This window comes from Heterocephalus glaber, unplaced genomic scaffold (assembly GCF_053883595.1).
Source record: "Heterocephalus glaber isolate CG9 unplaced genomic scaffold, H.glaber_assembly_v1.0 deba00001545, whole genome shotgun sequence".
Taxonomy (NCBI): Eukaryota; Metazoa; Chordata; class Mammalia; order Rodentia; family Bathyergidae; genus Heterocephalus; species Heterocephalus glaber.
This window is the reverse complement of record NW_028258338.1, coordinates 2287081-2309231: the sequence shown is the minus strand read 5'-3', so window position 1 is coordinate 2309231 and position 22151 is coordinate 2287081. Positions and strand designations below refer to the sequence as shown.

Below are 22151 nucleotides of genomic sequence, written 5' to 3'. Positions count from 1 at the left end.
ACATGGTAGAAATTCATTACAATTCCCCAGATGACTTGGCTAATTGTAATAGATTTGGAGAGCAGGGTTTTGTGGGAAAAGCCTTATTTGCAAATATGTATAATACTTAGATATGTCTAGAGAAGGTAAAAGCCTAATTTGCTTGACTATAGTAATCATTTCACGGTGTGTCTGTGTGTTTATGTATGCCTATGAAATCACGTTTCATACTTTCACATATACTATAAAGTTTTAAAGAAATAACACCTACATAAATATAATGAAAGCATACGTGTAAAAGCCTTTAAGAAAAAGAGTACAATACACATAGCATAGATTTCCCTGTAATTCGTATGGACCTATTGTTGCATTTGAATTTGGAGTTTGCAATTGTGGACAGAATTTTTGTGTCGTGGAAGGATCCAGTCCAGGGACTAACCTCCCAGTGAAGGAGTAACAGACACGTGGAAAGAATGTTTCCCTTTACAGTGTCCTTGGCCTAGTAAATGAAATACACAGGACATGAACAATCTTGGTTTTGGTGAGATAGTTTCTTTCAGTTTACATTACAATACGAGCTTTCTGTACTGACAAAAGAAAGTCTATCTGAGCTGTCCTCCCTTTGGGAGAGGGTGGGTTCAGTCGTCCTTATGGGTTATCTGGCCAGAATCAGCTGCCTTCTCACTAAGGGGGACCTGCTACGTGCATCTGTTATGGTTTCATGCAACTCCTTAGTTGTACTCAATAGGTGCCATAGAGTCCTGGAGAGAACTATATCAGATCCTACAATGTCCAGTGACGAGGCCAAAGCCACACCTGGTTGTGTCTGCTACAGAGTCAACTGTGAAGATGAACTCCATTTACTATAGCCCATTATTCTTAGCACAGCACACCTGAGTATAAAGTGAAGCGTCTTCCCTGGGGAGGTCAATAAAGAGAAAAGATGGACATTGTACCGGTCTGGCTGCATCCACCAGCCCAACCCCGAACAGGGTTTGGGGGCAGACTAGACTCCCAGGGGTCCTGTATGCTGTTCTCCACACTCATGTGTCCCTCCAACAGGGCACAGAGTGAGTGGCTCTTCCTGTAGCTTAGTTACTGAGGACCTGTTGTATTCTTCACCTGTGTAGCTTGTATTTCCAAAGGCCCAGAGAAAGAAGCACCCAACATTCCATCTGCAGATTAGGAAACAAATTAAAGGAGTTAGGTTGCTGAGACAGAAAAAGAGTTACCTTAGGAGTAGGAGTTACCTTAGTACAAATATTCCTCGTTTAATGTCCTACTTGTTTAAACGGTGTTTGGACTTAGAACTGAGGCACGCTGTTTGGACTTAACGACTCTCTGCTCAGACTTATGACTCGCCTTTTTTTTTGTACAGTTCTATACATCTTGTCATCTTGTTGATAGGACTTAATGTATTTTTCTTGTACAGTACACCTTGTTTATGCAGTAGGGTAATGTTTGCTGAGTGTACTGTATGGTGCTGTAGTTTTATGTTCTACTGCATATTACAGTTCTGCATGTAAGAGTCATGCAAAGCCATCAAGTTGGAGTTTCCTTTGACCATTTATTTGTTCTGAATATGGTAATGTACATACTATGTACAATTCCTCTTTTAGTGACCAATTCATTTAATGACCTAGTTGCAGGAACAGAACTCGATAGTTAAACGAGGAATAGCTGTACTATCTGAGTCCAAAGCCAGGTTTCTTTCTAGTCACACTGCCACCCTTTGTTCATGTAAGATTTGCTAAGATGCAGATATTGTGCCCTGATGGGGTGGTCTTCATTGTCCTACCACTATGTCCACCTGTCCACATCAGGTAAAGGTATCCTGACGGGCTCCAGGGTAGTGTGTGTGTGCCCTCCCAGAAGCTCCCTAGACCTCACAGCTCTGGAGTCCTTTGGTAAGAAAGGTTGGCTTCAGTTAACAGGGGTGGAACACTTTAACTCCCAGGATTCCCCTGGAGGGTTCCTTCTGCAGTCCACCGCCACCCCCAAAATATGCCTCACTCCATTCAAATTCAGTCTCTGTTTGATAGGTAAGAACATAGAGGTAAACAGAGGAAGTGTTTGTGGTGGCTACAGCACAGCTCCAGAGCTGACCAGACGCCTCGCATGTGGGGCCCACGGGATGGAGCACGGCTCCATCTGCCTGGCTCTGCATGTGGAGATCTGTCCTCTTCCACTCTCTCCGTTGTACAGTGTGGACAAAGTGCCCACCTTACATCCTCTCCTCCTGTGGGAATTCGTCATGAGCAAACTTACACACATGCCCTCCTGTGTGTTCCTTGCGTACCCTTACTTGAACTCTGGGATTATGCTCCTCACTTCACCCCAGAGTGGGCTTCTGTGCTGGGCTGGACACAGGCTAGCACAGCTCTACCTCCCTAGACCATGTCCCGTACCTTGGGATGTACTATCCAGTTGGCACGTGGAACTTGCTAATTCAGGGGCTGAACGACCTTGACTTAAGTAACTTGATCAGTAGCAGCTATTCATTATTGTTGCAGTTATTCCTACAGTAGAAGCACTACAGGGAAATGGAGTGAACAAAGGATGCTTGTAGGCACTTTCTGTTCTGTTACAGTGGGGAGGTTGTGTCTTTCATCCCATGCCTAACTCTGGAACTCCTGATGAAAGAGGCTACACATTGCATTAAGTACGTGTTGTTCAGTCTCTTCTTCCATCGGGGTCAGATCTGGCACTCCAATGAAGCTGCACTGGTCAGTCACCAGGTTTCCCATGTGCCCAGCGGACAGTGCAGAGAGTAGCCCTCTTAAACATCCATTGAGTGAATCCAAGCCTGCTGAGTGATTCTCTGACCACGACGCAGAATTCCCCTGAGAGAAGGACAGAAACACAGATGCACATGTGAGCCAAGTCCTAGTGGACTTGTTCATCTCATTTGACTTTAAACTCAGCTCTTTGCTAGTACTAGTGCTCTGACTGTTCTTGCCCCCTTTCTTCCTTTGCTCAAATCCCACAGTGCATGCAGTCTTCCCTGGGGCATCTGTTACCCCTGATTTTCCCCTTCTTTCTGCCTGATCCAATAGAAGCTCCCCTGCCCACCAGCACCCTGGCCCTTTGACCATTCCACCTCCTGCATCCTGTTCAGTTCTCTTCTTCATCCTGGATTCCCCGGCATCCTTGGTGTCTGGTGTGCTGTCTCAGATACTCCTGTCCAGCTCTTCCTTTGGTCTAGAAAGTCCTAAACACAAATATGTGACTGGGTGTCTCCTCTGCATGTCTTTTCTGATACCCTTGTTGTACAGACATAGATACTTGCCAGTTCTGGTGAAAAAGGACTGTAGAGTTGTTTGTCATCAGACAGAAGCTATACTGGAAAATGGCCCTTTGTAAAATGGCAGTTCTTTTTGCCCTGTTGACATTTGCTTGAAACATTAATCCCAGGGAGAAACTTATCTCCACCTGCTATATGATCCTAACAAGTGCAATTTATGGAATAGCCAGAACAGTTACAGACTTGTCCTTTCTTTGGGTTGTAATTCTCCAGCCTATCTGATCCCCCTCGGCACAGATGTCATTTACCTGCATCCCTTCCCATACCCTGGCACTGAGTTCTACTTTATGATCTGTGTGATGGAGAGACAGGGTTGGATACAGTGCTATCAAACCTCCTCAAGTAAAGATCAAGATGTGGCTTGGAAAGATGCGCTAATGAGCTAGACTCTCCTATTCAGCCAGGGACCCAGGAACAAGGGTCTCAAGTTTCAGGGCAGAGAGCTGTAACATGAATGTGTCTAGTTACTTTCTGGGTATCTGTGAGGCCTGAGGATGCAACCTCCTATGATTAGATGGGCACATCCTATTCATCCCTGAGAGATGGGTCCCAGTATATTTTGCCAATCATAGTTCTACAATTGGGACCAATGAAAATCCTATGTTTTAATTACTTTTCTCATTGCTGAAACAAAATACCCAACACCCAAAGTTAAAGGAGGAACAATTTATTTAGCTCACAGTTTGTAGAGGTTTCAGCCCATAATCGGCTGGCTCCAAGGCAGGGGGCATGGCAGACAGGCATCACAGAGGAGAAACAGTTCATGGCAGGCAGAAGGTAGCAAAGCAAGCAAGGGATAGTCACAGCTCTTTCTGTCCCTTATATTTTATCCAGGCTACTTAGGGCAGTAGCACTCACACTCTTAATCCTCGTGCCCTTGATCCTAGCATTGCACCATGAATCAATCCCAGCGTCACACACTCTAGATCCAGCCACCTCTGAAAAAGTCCCATCTATGACGGTATGACTGCATGAGGCTGTGGGGGGACATCTACACACAAGCCATAACACCCCATGACTTTACTTTTTTTTGTTTGTTTGTGACAAGATCTCGCTATGCAGTTCAGGTTGACCTTGAAATTCACTATGTAGCCGAGGCTGGCCTCGAGCTTGCAGCAATCTTCCAGCCTCAGCCTCCTGAGTGCTGGATTACAGGTGTGTGCCATCAAGCCTGTCATCTTGTGACTTTCTTAACAGTAGCAGGATTCTAACCCTGGGGGCCAGTCCCAAGAAAGTAGATCATATAACCTCACGCGTGCAGAGAAAGACACTCTGCTGTTGAGAGCTCTAGTGGACAAGTTCTTAGACAATCAGCTCAGTCGAGCCTCTCGCTGTGTTTCTGGACATTTGTGAGGTTGAAACATCATAAACACCTCCTGTCTGGACTTGGCTATGTGGCAGTCTCTCTTTCTGGAGTTGAAACCTCGGGTTTCAACTGTTTGAAACCTGAGAACACAAACCCCAGACAGAACATGCCTGTTTCTGGGACATGGATCTCTCATTAGCTCAGAAACATCACACCCTGGACAAGGACTGCCTAATTCCTGAGACCTCACACTATACCACAAACCTTAGAATATACCAGTGACATACAGAACCCAGACACCAATCCAGGAAAGCACAAGTTACAGCCTTCAAAGCATTGGGACCACAACACTGATCTCAAACTCCTTAGAAAGCTCAATGATGAGGATAGAAAAATGGCCCAGAGGAGTCATTTTGTAAAATACATACCACATGTATTATAGCAACTTCATTACCTGTGATATAAAAACCAGATTGCTCCCAGACCTCACATCTTGGACACAGAAGACCCCAAAATTATAGAGCCCACTCCCCTAGGTGCAAACACATAAACAGCTGAGAGGACATGGAGACTACATGTACCAGGTCACATGCAACACATATCTAAGAGAACTTCAGAATGTGGAGCAGTTTTCTCCACAGCCTAAAGTTTGCAATCTGAGACACAGACAGCCCTCAAAATGTGGGCAACCTGTCTGTGGGATGTACTTTTAACCAGGTCATAGAGGTCATCCAAACGGGTCAGACACCCGTGTTTTGAATAATCTCTATAACCTCAAAGCCCAGAACACAGAACCCAAGGGATTGTAATGGGTCACATCCTCCATACCAACCCTCAGAAAAGCTTGAATCCTAACTCCTGAAATACAGAATGAAAACTGTACAGATAATGTCCTTTCTAGACTCAGCACCTATAACAGATCCAATTCCTTACACACTGGAACAGATGCCCCTAAACAGCCCAGAGATCTCTCACCCTCATCTCAGAGAACTCATGTCCTGGATATCAACCACAAAAGAGCCCAGGCACCTGACAACCTGTGACACAGGCATCCAAATAGGTCAGAGATTTTACAGTCTGAAGGTGGACTGTGAAACAGTTCAAAGACATGATGTCTTGCTTTAAAGACACCCCTGAAGTCACCCTGTACAGGACTCATGCCAGATAGGCTCACAGTGAGGTGTTGCCCAGCCTCCTGAGAGAGACATATGGGGGGAGGGGGAGAGGGAGAAGATAGAGATTGGGAAGAAAAGAGTGAGAATTAGAGACCATTCTGAACATCTGTCTCCCCTGAGTTAGCATCCATCACAGGATTCTGGTCCAGGCACCTGGGTAGCCCCCTTTTTTCTTTCAGGGAACAAAGACCCCAGGTTCTGCCATCAGAGGCAGTTTCTCAGCAGTGGACCTAGACCACACTCAGCAGGGGAAGACTCAAGCTTGACACACTGTGGAGCCTTCTGTCCATCAAAGTGGGTATGTTCTAGGTTTGGAGTTTTCATGCTGTCCTAGAAAGGAACCCCTGCTGCCCTTGGGCCTGAGATGCTCTTGTGCAATGGAGATGCCACCTGGGTTAGGGAGGAGTCTATGCCCCCATGGACCAAAGTGATCCTGTGTTGCTCTGAGCAATGCTGACGGTGCTAGGAACAGGCCTTCAACAGTCCCATGAATTACCAGGCCTGTGTCCTGTTCACCCTGAAGGACATTGCTTCTGCCTCCTGACTGTGGATCCACGAGGTGCTGTAACCCCTTTATGTCCTCTGCCTTCTTCAGCCCAGAGCAAAAGTCCCTTGCAGATCCTTTGAGAGCCGGGGAGTGAACCAGAGGTATGGGAAGGAGAAAAGGAAGTAGTTTGTGTTAGGGTAAACTGAGGCATGACTGAGACCATCAGAATAGGCAAAAATGAAGCAATAAGTCAGGTTTTATTTTCAGTCTGAGTGCAGGCTAGTTGAAGGCAACAAAGCCGTTGACCCTGGGGGGGTTGGACAAGGGAACACTTTGGAGGAGTTTGGGTAGGGGAGGGGTAGTGCCAGGAGGAGTGGGAACGTTCTGCCTTGGAGTGGAGGAATTCTTTTGTTCTGGGGCAGAGGAAGTCTGGTGGTCCCAAGGGGTATCTGGACCGGCAGATGTTGCTGTGTGGGACAGGCCGCTTATCTTGAACCCGGGCATTGGCTTCCTGTTATCTTTCATGTCTTGCAGAATGTGTAACTACATTGCCTGGGAAGTTTTTTCTCTTGCTGTTTATCTCAAACCCGGGCTGTGGCTTCCTGTTATCCTTTGCGTCTTGCAGGATGTGTAACTGCATTGCCTGGGAAATATTTTCTCTTGCTGTTTATCTCAAACCCAGGCTGTGGCTTCCTTTTATCCTTTGCATCTTGCAGAATGTGTAACTGCATTGCCTGGGAAATTTTTTCTCTTCTGCCTGGGCTGGGGTCTGACAGTTTGCAGTGCTGTGCTGGGGGCTCTAAGGCACAGACCACATTGAGAGAAAGGGCACATCTGTCCCGCTCAGCTTTTCTCTCTCCCTATTCTCCCTTCCCCTATCCTCCCGGTGGTGGTTAATTGATTAACTGTCAACTTGAGTGAGAATGCCCAGCTGAATTGAGACAGCATGGTTCTGGGCTTGGAAGACCCACTTTAAGGAGGATTGTTGTCAGAACAGCATAAATAGAACAGGTGGGAAGAATTTCAGCTGATTTTCTTCAAAAGAGCTTCAACTATTCTCTTTGGAGGAGCTCCGGTCCTTGTCGCCAAAGACGGCTGCTATTCTCTTCTGAGGAGCTCCAGTCTTCACCTTTACCTTGGGCATCATCTCCTGACTTTCAGGGCAGATTCTTCAGCTTCTGCACTGACTCAGCACAGGCTCTTTAGCTGCTAGTCCCAACCCTTCAACCTGCTGGCATAGACCCCTTGGTCTTTCCTCTCCGATATGTTGTCCTCCTGATGTGGACTCCTATGGGATGCAGTGGGCTCCAGGCCTTTGGCTGGATCCTTCAGATCTCTAGCGCACAGACAGATCTTTTGCACTCTTCTACATTTGACTCTGTGGGTGGCCATTGTAGGCCAGTCTTGTAAATTTCTGTGTCCTGAATTAAATCTGATTCAGAGCATGTGCATCTTGTGAGGAGCCTTACCCTAGTCCTGCAAGCTCTTGTAAGTATTAATACACTCCCTGTCATCCTCAGAGTAAGCTTGTTGCCCTCTGCTGAATTTCTAACCCAGCTTTAAAAGACCCTGTGTGGGGGGGAGGGGGGGTGTCTGTGCACTTGCTGACCACCTTCACTGTTTTAAGCCCCACTCTGTGACTATGAATTCCCAGAGTGGGACAATACCCACTCCCAAGCTCATAAGCTTCTCTACTTTGAAGATCCTGAGCTGACAATTCCATCTAGATTAAATAGATGTTATCCTTAATGTCTACCCTGCTCCTCCATCCTGGAATTATTCAGTTGCCCCTTTGCCTGCATCCCTGGCTCCCACTTGATTTGAATCTGTAGAGTCAACTGGTTGTGACTGGAAATGGGATGATGCAACTTTATGGGGAGGTGGAAGCCTCACCTTAAGGGAAGGTGTGAAAGATCCTGCATGATACTGAACCCCTGTATAAGGTATACAATGATTTGTTTTGAAAGACAAAGCTCCTCTTCCCAGTGTTACCTCCCAGAGCAGACTGTTCTTTCTGGTGCCCCTCGTGGTACATTCCAGCAGAGGAAGGTTCTACCCACCACTCCTTATCTAATCTCTCCCCTCTCCTCAGTGCCCCAAGTCTATGGTGATTCTCCTAGAAGGGCTAGTTTCAGGGCTATTTCCAGTGGATCATTTCATCTCCAGCTTCCTCCTACCATACATCTCAATGGGTATTGCCTTCATGACTGTGACATTTCTCAGTGGACTGCTCCTTCCCTACCTCACTCTTCCTAAGATCCCCTAATGGATTGGTCCAGTTGCAGATTCATCATCTTGTAGAGAGCCCAGGATAGAGTCCTGCCTTCTGCCTAGAGCCCCGCCCCAAGAATGGTGCTGTGGATGCCAAGAAAAGCCACATCACCTTGTCCCACTGACAGAAGTGCTAACTGGTGAGACAGCTTTGCAGGGCTCTGGGGCAGCATGTATCAAAATTAAAATTCTACTCCTTTTGATATGTGTCAGTTGTATTCTGTGATTTCTCGCGGGCACTTAAGAGTGGTTTCAGGCACACAATAGGCACTCCAGGGATGTTTAAGGAAACAATCCTTTGGCCTAGCAATTCCCCTGCTATAAATGTGTCCTCAAGAAAAATTCACACATGTACAGATCTGTGCGTACAGTGACAATAGGAGACTACTGGGGGGAACAGAAAGACTAAATGCCCACTAATAGTCAATGAGTGTAAAAAAAGTTAAATGAGAGATGAAGTGTTCATATTGTGCTGTAGAGCACCCTCCGACCTTCAGCCAGAATGAGAAGCCAGAATGTGTCCTGGCCACAAAGCTTTTCTCCTTGACATGCTGTTAATAGGGAGTAGTGAGCAGGAAATGCTAATATTTACCCTGTGTTCATATGCTCAGTATGTTTGCAAATGCAGAAAACAAGGGCAGTAAAATACCAAAACTTACCTGAGTGGTCACCTTCAATGAGCATACTGATGGGGGCAATCTAGGACTCATAATGACATATTCTAGGGTAGTAGACTGAATTTGCTGAAAATGACCAAAAATATATCCAAGTATGTGTACTTTTATTTCTTTTAACATTTTACTTTATTGAATTATAACTCAAACACCGTAATGTTCATCTCTTGACTTGTACAGGTCAATGTTTTTTATCTATTCACAAGGTTGTGGTCCGTTTTAGTAACTAATTTCAGAGTGCTGCAGTTAGAATATGATTTATCCCCATCTGTCTTAGTTACTTTCCTTGTGACTGAGACACAATACTTGACACCCACACCTTAAAAGAGGAGAGGTTTATTTTGACTTGCAGTTTTAGAAGTTTCAGTCCATGGCCTGGCTTCAATGGTGTGGTAGAAGGCCCTGGACAGAGGAAAGCTGTTTACATGACAGTCAGGAAGCAGAGAGCTGGAAGGGAGGAGACAGGGAAAGAGATCACACATGCAGTGACCTACCTCTTCAGACCATACCCTACCTCCCCACCATTACACTCAGCCACTGATCTCACTGGTAGAGGAATCCACCAATGAATAGAGCATCCCCATAATCCAACTACCATCCAAAAGCAGTAGCTGTACCATTTTGTATTCCTACTAGCAATGTATAGGGATTCTAATTTCTCCAAGATCTTCTTCAATACTTATTACCTGTTATTTTAAATCTCCCTTAACCACCACAGTAGAGATCATGATGATAGTGAGGTCCCTCCACACTAGAGGGACTGGCACTCACTTGTCACAGCCTAAGCCTCTAGTGTGCAGAGAAGCAGCTGGGAGTGTGCACCTTGTCACAACACATGCTCTTGGTCTTTGGAAAAGCAACCAGCAGAGTATAATCCTACCACAACCTAAGCTCTCAAGACATCAGTCACACTCTTGAGTTAATATGTATTTTGAAATCCAATAGTTGAGGTCAGAAACTCACATATGGGAGGTCCTGAGGAAAAAAATTTACTCACACTCTCAGAGGGAGGGGGCAATTCACTCCGAGTTCTCACACATGGGATCCAATAGCATGTCCACTCTAAAACATCAAAACAGGGCTGGGGATTTAGCTCAGTAGTTCCAGCGCCCACCTTGCAAGCGCAAGATCCTGAGTTCCATCCCTGGTACCAAAAAAAACCAAAAACATCAAAACAGAACAAAACACAAGTTCCAAAAATAAAATATCTTGTAGCAGATTATGGAGGTGTTGGGAATTGCTCAGTGCTATATAATAGATGCCCAGAAAGGAGGTGTTGTAGGACAGAGGTAACAGTTGAGACCTGAGGACAGAAAGGGCCACTGTGATATTTAGATGCTAGGCCTAGTAACAAGGAGAAAGAGGAGAGAATGATCAGGAAGGCCCCTGCAAAGGGCTGTGCTCGGGACTCATGAGAACATAGGAGGCTCCCAGGTACTCAGTTTTCCCATTTGTTAGCTGGTGATAAAAGTAGAATTTATACTTCTGGAGGTGTGAGAAAAGCATGGTTCATGTGACGTGGTCAGCCAGTGTATGGCACAGGGTGTGAGGTATATGCCGACAGTATCGTCATCATCATTGCCACCATCATCATATTACTAGTAGAATCACTCTATGTCAATTGACTGTGGCATGTTATTGTCCCCCACAGAAGGAGCATTCTATTCAACCAGCCATTCCTGGCTTTGAAGATGGGGGGGGGGGGCGGTGAACCAAGGATTGAGGGCAGCCTCTAGAAACTAGAAAGGCAAAGGTCCTTCTCTGCTTAGAGCTCCCAAAGCCTCCAAAGCAATGCAGCCTGCAGACGTGAGAGACTTCTGATTTCCAGAACTGTAAGATAATAAATTTATGTTGTTTTAAACCACTAAATTTCTTGTGAATTTATTACATCAGCAACGGGAAACACATATCCTCCTTCCCTTCCTCCCCCGTTCCCAGGCCCTTTGTGTCAGAAACACCCAGCCTTGCAGCCTACAAGATGGTGTCACTGGAATGCTGAGGTGGTGGCCTTGGCCCCTGGTCAGCCTCAGTGACAGGGGAGACTGAGGAGGGTGCAGCTCCTCTGGGAGAATGTGAAGGACCCAGAGCCTCACAAGGGGTCAGGCAGGGAAGGCACTTGGAGCATGGGAAAGCCCGCACCCTGCATGTCACCCACCATTATAATAACCTACACACTGGTGGCTGGTGTGGATGGATGGGCAACAGAAGGCAACTGTAAGGTTCTGGCCAGCAGCGACAATAGCAGTCTTGCTCTGTACCAGACGCCACCCTTAGTGACTGACAGGTCATCTCTTTTCACCCTTACATAACCCTGTAAAGGAGGGAAAGTTATTATCCTGATGACAGATAACCCAAGGGAGGTACAGAGAGCCTAAGTAACTTGCCCATCACATGACACTGGGGCAATTCAGTCCTGGGCTGTCATTCCAGTCACTGCTTTTACTTGCCCTGCTATACTATATTAACCACTAAATTCATTGTAGGTCCAGATGAGGAACATTACATATGTCCTTACCAAAGCCCACAACTCCCCTGTCTGGTGAGCACTAACACCCTTTTATGAATGCAGATCAGACAATCAGCCAGGACAAGTGACTAGCCCAAGGTCACATGACTGGAAAACAGCAAAGTCAGCATTTGAACCAAAGTTAGCCTGACTCCAAACCATATTTCTTTTTTCCATTTCATCCCACAGATTCCCAGGAAGTAATTAAACTGTTCTCAATAATACCATTACTTGAGAAACCATATGCAAAGTGAGAATGAGTGTATTTAAATGAAGCAAGAAAAAAAAAATGAAGCAAGGAATCCAAATGTCTGAGGCAGAAGAGAGCAATGCTGAACTTGTGGGAAATGTGTAACAGGGATCAGGGCAGGGGTTGGATAAGCTTATGTTCTCTTAGCTAACAGCAGCAGATGATAGTGATGATTCCCATAATACAAAAACCATATCTGGGGCTGGGGTATAACTCAGTAGTATACCAGCATGCATGAAGCCCCGGGTTTGATCACTAGCATCAAAAACAAAACAAAACAAAGTCACTTTAATAACATGGAGAAGGAGTGTTAAAAGAAGGTAGGGTTTTTTTTATATTTTTTATTTTTTTTTATTTATATTTTAAAGGAGGGTTATATTTTACTGTTTTAAAGTCTATTACAGCTATAGCTCAAGTACCAAATTTTCATGGAGTTATCTCCTTCTTAAAAGAAATTCAGATTCCCAGGGTGAACTGGTGATGAGACAAGCCAGGAATGGCATAGGACTGTCTGCTGGGCCTTGCCCAACATGGACAGCTAGGTTCTATATGATGATTACCCAGTGGTTTTCCTGACTGCCTAGAGAATCCCCCAGCAGGGATTCCTCCTCATGAGAGTGTATACCACCCAGACTACAACAGTAAGTTGACCCAGTTCCTGCCCCAAATTGTCACAGTGAAGAAACCCCCTGGAGCTCCATTGAGATTTAACATACAAGGAGGGAAGGCCTTGCAGCTAGGCATCTTCATCTCCTAGGTGATTCCTGGCTGTGATGCAAATCAAGCAGGACTTCAAAAAGGGAACCAAGTTCTAGCTGTGAATGATGTGCATTTCCAAGATACTCAGCACAGTAAGCTGTTGAGGTCCTGAAGAGAGCCCATGGAATCAGCATGCATATGTGTTTCTTTCCCTATAATTATCATCACCAAAAAAGAGAGGACTATGCACTGGGTAAGTGAAGCCTACAGCCCTCAGTGTGGAACCTGACACAAGAAGCTGGCTAGACCCTAAAGAAACCACTTGGGAAATTCTGCTCTCAGCTCCTTGGCATAGTGGAGTGGGGAAGATGGAGAGATAGCTAGCCAAATGCATTACCCAAACTGTACTGTACATTTAGTTCCCTAGTTTTCTAGGCAAGCTTCATTCTCTGAAAGGATGATGATGTCTAATCATAACCCAGCCTGTGGGAAACCCAGCTAGAAAAGACAACTGACATTTATTGGACACCATCGGCTAGGTGCTTATACACCTAATCATTTTAATTATAGAAATCAGTAGAAAAAAGAATCTTGGGGATCTTGTTATGGTTTATATCTAGATGTCCCCCAGTAGCCTCATGGACTCATGGGTGGAGCTTTGGAAGGTGACTGGATTATATGGGAGCTGCAGCTGATTTGCTGTTAGGAGGTGTGCCCTGGTTAGAGCCTGTTGACTGGGAGCTTGACCCTTTGCTCTCTGCTTCCTGGCCCCCTTGACAGGAGCAGCTTTCCTCTTCCCAGGCCTTTCTACCATGTCATTTCCTTGTTTAAGCCTGCCAGATATGGGCTGAAACTTCTGAACTGTGAGCCAAAATTAAGTCAAGTATTTTGTTCCAGTGATGAGGAAGATACCTTCCATCTGATTTGCCTGGCTATTTCATCCCATAATTGTACTACCATAAATCTCACACACTTTGGGGACTCCAATGAGACACTGTTTTTGCTCCTTCCTCCTCCTATTCTCTTCCCCAAAAGTAAGACACAACATGGGGAGATCTGAGAAAAGAAAAACAAAAAGGAAAAAAATTGAGCTCAACTGTACAAACGGGACAAATAGACAACAGACAAACATATAATACAATTAATTTATAAAACTAGAGTGCACTCAAATATATTTAGCCAAATTGAATTATAATATCCCTTTTATGATTTTTAGGTTTATAATTGTACATAAGACTAGTCAAAACTTTTTGTAGGTCAATTAACAGAGATCTCTTTAGAATCAGAAGTAATAAAAGTGCTTTTATACCTGAAAATGTAAAGAACTTTTTTTTTTGGTAACAGGGATCGAACTCAGGACCTTGCACTTGCGAGGCAGGCGGCAGATATCCTAGATCAATGAGGAACTATGCAGATGAAGATTTTGTTCCTCCCAGGATGTCTTCAGCTGGTGTAATCTTGTCCTGGAGCATCACAGCATCACGGGACCACTGAGGTTGTAGCTGTGACCAGAGGCCAAAATGGAGTTATGTCTCGATATGCCATAGCTGGCCTGTAGGCAGGAGAACTGGGCTTAACCAAATGATTTTTCCCCAAAATTATGTAGAATTGCTCCCAACAAACAACATCCTGCCCACTTACTCTTTCTCCTGATCCCACCTTAATTCTATACGTAGCACTTTTCACCCTGTGATGTACCATATATTTACTGACCAATTGTATTAAATCAAGAATGTTGTCAGTTTTATTCACTTTTGTATTCCCAGAACCTAGAACAGTAGTTGGGCACATAATAGGTTGCTCAGAAAATTCTTGTTGAAGAATGGCTGAAAGTGGAATCCTTTACAAATACTGTGGAAATGTATAGATACTCTGCAAGATGAGCATTGGCCCCATTTATTGACTATAATACTGTATGTGTTGAGGCTCAAGAAAACAAATGACTTGTTCAATATCACACAACCAGGACTTGGGGGCTCCAGGCCTTGAAATCAAGTCTTCCAGGCTCTAAAACCCACAGTTCCTGGATAGAGCCCTCACAGTCAAAAAAGGAAGGGGGGCATGGTGGCACATGCCTGTAGTCCTGGCTATGTGGGAGGTGGAGACAAGAGGATCACAAGTTTAAGGTTAGCCTGGGCAACTTGGCAGGACATTATCTTAAAAAAAATTTTTTAAGGGCTGGAGATGTAGCTCAGTGAGAAAGCACTTGCTTATCATGCCTGAGGCCTTGGACTCAATCTCCAGTATCCTCCCTAAACACAAAAGACAAAGAAGAAATTTCACTCCCAAGACACTGACCTCCAAACAGTTCAGATACCCAGAGACACCAAAAACAGCCCACTGAACTCACAATCTAAGACATACTCCAAAATTCCCTGCACAGAGAGCTAACAACTTGAGACACAAGCAAAACAGAGACCATATACACGGTAATGGTTTATCTTTACCGGTTTATCTTTATAAACACATGCACACACACACACACACACACACACACACACACACACACCCCAAAGTTTCAACCACCAGAAACAAATTAAAACTACTCAAATACCTCCTCATACCTTACACAGGCTCCCAAACTACCTAGATGGCTCCCAACCTAACAGGAAGATCCCTAAAACAGAAGCACAAGTTCAAATAGCTCAGAAATATCACATAACCTGGGCTGGTGATGTAGTTCAGTGGCGCAGCACCTACCTGGCAAGTGCGAGGCCGAGTTCTATTTTCAATACCAAAAAAGAAAAAAAAAATCACATAACCTTAAAATAAAGTCAGTGGACAAATCAGAGAACCTACACCCTGGACAAAGACCCTCAAACAGTTCATACACTTTGCACCTTAAGACCAAGTACCCCACCAGCAGCTCAGAGACATTATTATAACGTGGGACCCAGAAATGCAGCTCAGGAACTTCACACCATGGGGCACAGACGCCTACATAGAAATCACACATTCAGGGACACAAATGACCAAAAACCTCAGAAAATGAACACCCAGATATTCAGGTGCACAAAATCCACTCACATAAAATATCTCACACGGACACAATTCCCCAAATACCTTAGAGTGATCAAATATACCCAAACAGCATGAGATGTCCTACCTAGTGATACACATCCCCCAAACTGCTTTACACACTTTCCTAGGGAGAGACATCAAACAATCGCTGAGACCTCTCCCTGAACAGTATTTGAATGTAGGAATGATTGTGGGGTGCCAAAAGCGCCAGACCATGCTTGTGACTGAGTTATGGATAAATAAGACTGAACGAGCCTGCCTGAAGAAAGTACATATCACATCACGCATCCAGCACCAAGCTTTGGATTAAGGGCAAACCTAGGTGGGGTGGCATCTTCAGCCCCTTTGGGAAAGTCAGTCGAAAGAAATCTACAATCTGAAAAAACCACACACACACACACACACACACACACACACCCCACCCTCTGCCTGAACTCCAGCTCTGCAATCATCTTGCCGGCCCCCAAAAGATTGCCAATCGGAACTAGGTACTTGAAAAGGGAGGCGGAGCCTAGGAGGATCCATCCGAAGCCATTCTGTACCCCGGAAATGCTTACTTTTAGCTCTCTCGGTGACCAATCATCACCCAGAAAGGCCCTTGACCCTGCCCCTCACATCCCAGAACCAATCGCTGGCCCCTTTGCGGTCCGCTGCTGGATCTGACAAGGTAGAAAAGAAGAGGTGGAGTTGGAGAAGTGAAAATGGATCCCTGCTGAGTCCTTCAGTGGACCAGAAAAACGGAGCAGGAACAGACCGGACAGGGATATTAGTGCCTCTGTTGAAAACGGTGGTTAATTGATTAGAATGAAAAATCGATAATGCGAAATAGGAAGAAAAGGTCTAAAGGGGTAGGGGTAGTGGGAGGGGCAGGGAAAAGGAAAGAAGGGAAAGGAAAAATGATGAGAAATGGAAAAAATGGAAATAAAGTCTTTGTAAATAGGGAAGGGTGGAGGGCGTGAAGGGAGGGCTAGGAATGGGGAAAAAAATAAGAACCAAGATGCATTATGTAAAGGTACAATTCCCAATGAGAAATGTAATTGTGTTGTATACCTACAATGTACCAATAAAAGAATTTAATACAAAAAAAAAAAAAAGAAAACGATGGTTAATGCCCCCACGTGGCTTTAAGGAAACTTCAGTGCTGTCACACACAGGAGGATTATTCCCAAATGGATGCTCTCCCTAATGATTCCTCTCGACACGGACTGTCCTTACCTCTCTTCCTGTCAGTGGTATGTCCCAGGACAAAACTGTTCCACTCCTGCGCCCCTTGAGGGTGCAAGCCCGCAAATGCCTACAAACCCTTTCAGGCTGGTCCCCTAGGAATGGAAACAAAAGTCAGGACGAAAACCCTGACTCCATCCCTGTTCGCTGCAGTCTTGAACATGAGGAAAAAGCTCCCTAAGCTGAAATTTACCTCCTTACCGTGTCTGCCATGACAATAGGGAGTGTTGTCAAATGTTTTCTGTGTGCCAGGCACAGTGCTTACTTGTGTTTCTTTGGGTAATGCAGAATAGATCTAGTGGGGCTGCCTAAGAACCCAGCTACAGCTTCCTCAAGGGGCAGGTGGGGTGGAGTGTTTGACCGGTCAGATGGCCTGTTGTGGGCTAGGTCTCTGTCCTTTACTGTCAGTAATGGTGAGGAACAGCAGAACCTTCACCTACTCTCAGGATAAGGACCATCTCCTAGGGGCAAAAAGGACCCTAAGTAGCCCAAATAAATCCTATCATACCTGGTCATGTTCCCTAGCAGAATCTTTGACTTGTCTAGCTGTGTCTCCTACCATAACTTTGCATTTATTTATTCATTCGCTTATTCATTTATTCTGCTCAAATTATGTGTCATGAACCACTATGGGTATTAGGTGCATATCGCTGTATGGAGAGAGACAAAAATTCCTGCCTTCGTGGAAATTCCATTCTATTGAAATCATATAGTACCAAAAAAATGTGAGCATGTAATTCATCAAGTGGTGGTAATTACTGTAATGAAAATTAAGTCAGGGTAATGAAATAATAGATCAGAGGAGCATTTCTAGAAACAGTGGTCAAGGAAATTCTGAGGATGTCACATTTCAGCAGAAACCTATAAGAAATTAATATCTGGGAGAAAAGCATTCCAGCCAATTTAAAAGTGGTAGGGTGGATCTCTGTCTAGGATATGTGAAGAACAGTGAAGCCAAAGTGGCTAACACAGCATATTCAAGGGAGAGGTAGAAGATGAGGTCAGAGAGGTAATGAGAACCAGATCATGTACAGCCCTCTAGGCTACTGCTAAGGACTTCAACATACTCTGAGTGATCCATGGTAGGGATTTTAGCAAAGAAGCCCCTATGCCTCTTTGATGGTTAAGCTTTATTGTCAACTTGATTGCTCGGGAGCCACCTAGCAGATTAGTAAAGCACACCTCTAGTTGTGTCTGTGTGGGTCATGGAGGCATGACCCTGAGTACTATATCAAAGTCTCTAACCATTTCTTCTGGCATTGTTCCCTTGCTCTACTTTCCAACCACCATGAAATGAGCAGCTTTGTTCTGCCATGCCCTTCTGCCACGATGTTCCTGCGTTGGAGCCAGCCAACCATAGTTTCTGAGTCCTCTGAAACCATAAGTCAAATTAAACCTCTCCTCCTTCAAGTTGAGGGTGTCAAATATTTTGTTTGCATTGGGAGAGATGACTAATACAGCCTCCTTCAGAGGCCAGAGGCCTAGGTCAACCAATACATAGAGATGAGCTCCTGGTTTTCCCAGAGGAAGGCTCTCTTCCCCAGCCCCAGTGCAACTGAACATGCTTTTCCTGGGCAACAGACTCAGGGAGAGCCCCCACAACTTCTCCCTATGAAAATCCCAAAGGACAATATCTTCAGGAGAGACTGAGCAAGAATCCTTAAAGCATGAGTGAGGTCACATCCAGCCCCAATTGTGAGAGAGACAAAGTAATAGACCCATATATTGCAGAGAGAAAGAATTGGAAATACTATTTCTGGCAGCCCACTGAATTAGCACTCAGAGTTCTGGCTGATCTGTCCATGCTACTGGGGGCTATGCGTGTCTCTACAGGGGATAGGAAGCTCCTCCCTAGAGACTATTTCTAGGAACTGACTCAGCTGCTCTTGACTTGGGCTCCAGTCATGAGGGAAGACTCTCCCCACTGCCTTGAGACACATCAAGATCAACTATCCATCATGACAAGAGCATGTTCCAGTTATGAGGAAGCCGCTGCTGTGCACAGTCTCCTACACCCCCTAAAGCCCTTGATTGCTCTCCTGTTGACACTCAGGGCCAAAAAATTCCTTCAAAGGGGAAGGGAAGGCAGGGACCCCTAAATTTGCTGTAGAGCCTTGTGCAAACTGATAAATCTGAGGCATTTCCCCATCTGTGTAGGCACTCTACATCTGCCTTACACTACTACTTCCACAGGCAATGTGACAATTGCGTCCTGCACATCAGTTATAGTACAAGGTGTGTGAGAGAAAGACAGAGAAACAGATATCCTGACAGTGACTCAGTGACAGTGTTCTTGTGGCCCTAGGAAAACCTTTCTCTTTCCCCTTTCCTTGTCATTTCCCACCTGACCTCAGTTGTGCCCAAGCCTTTCCTTGACTCCTCAAGGACTCCAAGTTTACATTCAGTTCCTCCCTTCCTCATGATCTGAGAATTGGGAACATATCACCCCTCCTCACTTGACTTCAACTTCCTAATCTGCAAATGGTGACCTCCTTATAAATTTGTTTGGCAAATTGAGTTAATATATGTAGATGGGTGTGTCATGAGGTGTGGCTATAGCAATGACAGGGTTGATGCCAACAGTTATTCTGATTAGTGTTGTTACTATGGGCTCCTATGTGCTGCATATGACTGAAGAATTGCCCTCCCCGAAGATGAGGATTTTCTCCATAGTACTAGGGGAGGGATGGGGAAAAAAAATCACATCAAATGTGACATCACAGTCCTTGTTCTAAGCCCTGTGAGAGAAAAGTCCATCTTGCTTTACTCAAGGAAACATCCTGGGATGCAGATATATGACCAGTTTGGAGACCTAGCTCCCTGGACAAACATTTACCCCACCAGTTCTGAGACCTATCACCCTAGACATCAATCATTAAACAGCTCAGAGATCACAAAATTGAAGACTTGGATCCCCAACCATCTCAGAGAATTCCTATGTCTATGTAAATACCCCTTAACTGCTCAGAGACCAAAAGAATCTCTGCATGACCCTCAGAGACTGCTTAGACACTAAAGGGCTTACAGACTGCACCCTGGGACCAGATCCACTAATATTTAGCTGAGGGCTGCTGAGTGGGCAGTGATACTGAATCTCTATGTCATCCAACTCTGTTGGAGAGGAGGCTCGGTTCTAACAGTTTGAGTCACCACCGTGTTGTCATGAAGAAGGCAGGTTCACACCAGATGGGGAGGATCTTCTGGGTTGTGGGGGTTCTTAGGCTGAACACTCAGATCTGAGTCCTAGGAACGGCCACTGTCTAACCCATGGTGGTCATCTCTGATCATGGTTACTTTTGTATGCTGCCTACAGGGCTTCAGAGTGAATCCTAGAACACAGGAGTTGTCTCTGCCATCTCTTAGCACTTAGTGTGGGGTACTAGATCCTGGAGAGTGGAGAAGTCTTCCCTTTACACTATCTATGGCAACTCCCATTAAGTCCCCTCTAAACATCCCAGTGCTTTCCTCCAAACTCTGTTTAGTAACAGCTGTCACACCTCTTCTTTCTCCCCAAATCTTTCCCCTCATGGGCCACTAAGAGTCACTTTATCCCCTTCCCCCAGCCCTAGTCACTGGCCTCAGTTAAATTTTCTCATCTCCATTTCATTCCTCAGAGAACCCCCTTAGCACCCTCTTTGTTCCCTGAAAGTTCAGAACACTGTGCAGGACTCTTTCCTTCTCTAACACAGGGCTCTTTCACAATCAGATGAAACTCCAGATCCAGATTGGGAGTTCCCAGAAAGTGCCCTTGGGCTGGTGCATGGGGGAGGGGTTCCTGAGGAAGGAGCTGCCTAGAATGTGGCCTCACAAGATGGGGTGACACTGCAGGGCTAGGTCTGTGGAGACAGGGAAAAGATGCTGGTGAGGGGGAGGGACTAGGGAAGGAAGAGCTCAGATTATTCTGAGTGCTGTCAGCCTGGGTTTTGTTATCTGGCCCAGACTCTGCCCCACCCTAGCTCAACAACCTGAGCCATGTACCTGCCTTCTCAGGGCCTCAGTGACCTCATCAGTGATAGGAATGACAGAGTTTTCCTGCAAGGGTCCTAGTGAGGATTAAATGGGATAGCACATAAGAAGTTCTTAGGACAGTGCAGGTCAGATCTAGAATTACTTAAAACTTAGAGCCCTGTTACAAACTAGAACTTCCCTTCCCCTGTGACACCTCTGGAATTGGCACATTCATTGTAGCACCCGCTATGGTAAGTTCTAGGAGGGGAGAGTTCTGTCCTCCACACCTCACCCCTTTCACACTCTTAGAAAATGAGACACACAAGGGGCTGTTTCATACTGGGTCCTGTAGATTATCCTTGTGGTTCTTAAACTTTAATGTGCACCAGAATTCACCTAGAGGCCTTGTTAAAACACCATTGCAGAGCTCCACTTCCCAAAGTTTCTGATTCAGTGGGTCAGAGGTGGGCTTGAAGAATTTGTATTTCGGGGCCAGGGATTTAGCTCAGTGGTTTCCCCACCTGCTGCGCAAGCGCAAGGACCCGAGTTCCATCCCCAGTACAAAAAAAAGAAAAAAAATTGTATTTCTAACTATGCTTAACCCCCAGACACACACACATGCAACCAAGTGGGATCATTCTTATGCTTTACCATATTGCTAGTGAACTGACACCTCCCTGTCTTTCCCTTCTTCGCTCACGCCCCAGCCCGCCCAGATGAACCATCTTATTGCCAAACCCTGAAGATCTTAAAGGCAATAATGATCTAAGGATCCAGTCCACTGCTGCAGAATTTCTGCCTCATGAGTGGGCAAACAAGCTTTTCTTGTCCCGTATTGCTGATAGACATCCTCATGACAGCACCCATCAAAATATAAAGTTCTTAGATTTTAGCCCTCAGAATGTTAAGTCCCTGAGGACGGGGTATTTTTCTGTCTGGTTTCCTTAGTCTCCCTCATGCCTAGAACATAATAGCCACTCACTTGATGACTGTTGAATGAACACTGTGACCCAGTAATTATTCCACTTAGGAGAATTTATATTATAATAAATGCACACATGCACACGTGTATGTGTATACAAGGAAGATAGCAGCAAACAATAGGAGGAAAATTCTAAATATCCATTAATAGTCAGTGATCATTGGATGGTAAATGAATGACAAGGGATTAGTGTTATGCTATAGAACACTCACTGGCCATAGGAAAGAATGGGGGGTTCAATCTGTTTTGATCAAAGTGATCTTAAGGATATGCTGTTAATCTGGGAGTACAGGGAAGCAAGGGGAACATATTCATAGTGTGAGCT

General features: G+C 45.2%; 1 long non-coding RNA gene and 1 pseudogene across 1 annotated transcript; one reads left to right on the top strand and one right to left on the bottom strand.

Moving 5' to 3' along the window:
• Positions 1–7789: 7789 nt before the first annotated feature.
• LOC147824412 (uncharacterized) lies at positions 7790–16161 on the bottom strand. The gene is made up of 5 exons (XR_015442387.1): positions 16095–16161; positions 13961–14203; positions 13625–13707; positions 10194–10340; positions 7790–9643 (listed from the first exon to the last, which is right to left on the bottom strand). It is a non-coding gene; the product is annotated as an uncharacterized LOC147824412 (long non-coding RNA).
• On the top strand, positions 12483–12912 carry LOC101724689 (PDZ domain-containing protein 11 pseudogene; annotated as a pseudogene).
• Positions 16162–22151: the final 5990 nt, after the last annotated feature.